This window comes from Myotis brandtii, unplaced genomic scaffold, assembly GCF_000412655.1.
Source record: "Myotis brandtii unplaced genomic scaffold, ASM41265v1 scaffold334, whole genome shotgun sequence".
Lineage (NCBI taxonomy): Eukaryota > Metazoa > Chordata > Mammalia > Chiroptera > Vespertilionidae > Myotis > Myotis brandtii.
In genome coordinates this window covers 310,896-312,440 of record NW_005362885.1, presented here as the reverse complement: position 1 = coordinate 312,440, position 1,545 = coordinate 310,896, and the positions used below count along the sequence as shown (strand labels likewise).

Here is a 1,545-nt window from a genome sequence, read left to right as displayed (position 1 = left end):
CAGCAGGGAGCTGCTAGAGGAGTGAGTCTGGGGGACGGGTGCCCCGCTCTCCCGCGTGTGGCCTCCAGGAGCCGCATGGAGCCTCCAGGGAAGCGGGTTCCGGGAGGAGCTGCGGTTTCGCCTTTTCATCCCCCAAAGGCGCAGACAGGGAGGGGGTCGCTGTGCTCTCTGACCGGCGGGACGGACGCCCCTTCCTCTCTGCACCCCAGGTCCACACCCTCGCGCTCTCCCGTTTCCTCCGGTTCCTCTTCCCTCGTGTCCTCACTTGGCAGAGCTCCGTGCCGCCGTGCGTGACCTTAGAGCAGTGGTCGGCAAACTGCGGCTCGCGAGCCACATGTGGCTCTTTGGCCCCTTGAGTGTGGCTCTTCCACAAAAAACTGCGGCTCATGAGCCACATGTGGCTCTTTGGCCCCTTGAGTATGGCTCTTCCACAAAATACCACGTGCGGGCGCATATACAGTGTGATTGAAACTTCGTGGCCCATGCGCAGAAGTTGGTATTTTGTGGAAGAGCCACACTCAAGGGGCCAAAGAGCCACATGTGGCTCATGAACCACGGTTTGCCGACCACTGCCTCAGAGCCTTCGCGGAAAGGCAGTTAATAAACCCAAATCGCACGCTCCCCTTCTCTGATTTGGTGAAACGCAAAGGACATAAAATGTACCGTGTTCACCGTTCCTGCGCGCACTGCTCAGGTGTATCAAGCACGTTCACAGTGCTGTGCAGCCGGCACCGCCATCCTTTCTAGAACTTTCCATCTTCCCAATGAACTGGCTTTTTAAAAAATATGTTTATTAATTTAAAAAAAAGTTTATTGACTTCAGAGAGGAAGGAAGAGGGGAAGAGAGAGAGAGAGAGAGAAACATCAGCCATGAGAGGATCACGGACCGGCTGCCTTTGCATGCCCCCCACTGGGGATGGAGCCTGCAGCCAGGCCTGTGCCCTGACCCCTGGTTCACAGGTGGACGCTCAGCCGCTGAGCCTGCTGGCCGGGCAGCTCCGTTCCTGTCTAAGGGAATGTCCCATGTGTGATGGCCACGTGTTGTGTGTCCCTCTGTCCATCCGGGACCGACTGTTGGTCCTTGTGGCGAGCGTGCGTGATGCTTGGACGAGGGGGCAGGTGTCTCTTCGAGGCCCTGCTCCCAGTTCCTCGGTGGCAGCCCCAGACGTGGGGGTGCTGGATCGTGGGGTGCTGGGTCGTGGGGGTGCTGGGTCGTGGGGTGCTGGGTCACGTGGACCTTCTGTTCTTCGTTCCCCGAGGCCCCTCCACGCTGCCTTCCACGCGGCTGCACCTTTACGTTCCCCCCCGCCCCCCAGTGCCCGGGACGCGCTGCTCCCCGTCCTTGTCGACACTTGTTTTGCTTTGGGTGTTAGTTTGTGGGTGCCCACCCCCATGGGGGGGGAGGGTCATTGTAGTTTTGATGTGCGTTTCCCTGGCAACGAGGATGTTGAGCGTCTTTTCCGGTCCTGGGGGCCCTGTGCACTGTGAGCCGGGGACATGGGCGTGCGATGCGAGAGCCGCCCCCCCAGTTCGTGCCGTGTGCCC

At 60.1% G+C, this 1,545-nt stretch overlaps 1 protein-coding gene across 1 annotated transcript in view; it reads left to right on the top strand.

The window, feature by feature from the left end:
- LOC102238785 (protein kinase C zeta type) overlaps positions 1 to 1,545 on the top strand; it is a 35,776-nt gene that overhangs the window by 29,561 nt on the left and 4,670 nt on the right. The gene's annotated exons all lie outside the window — the stretch shown is intronic.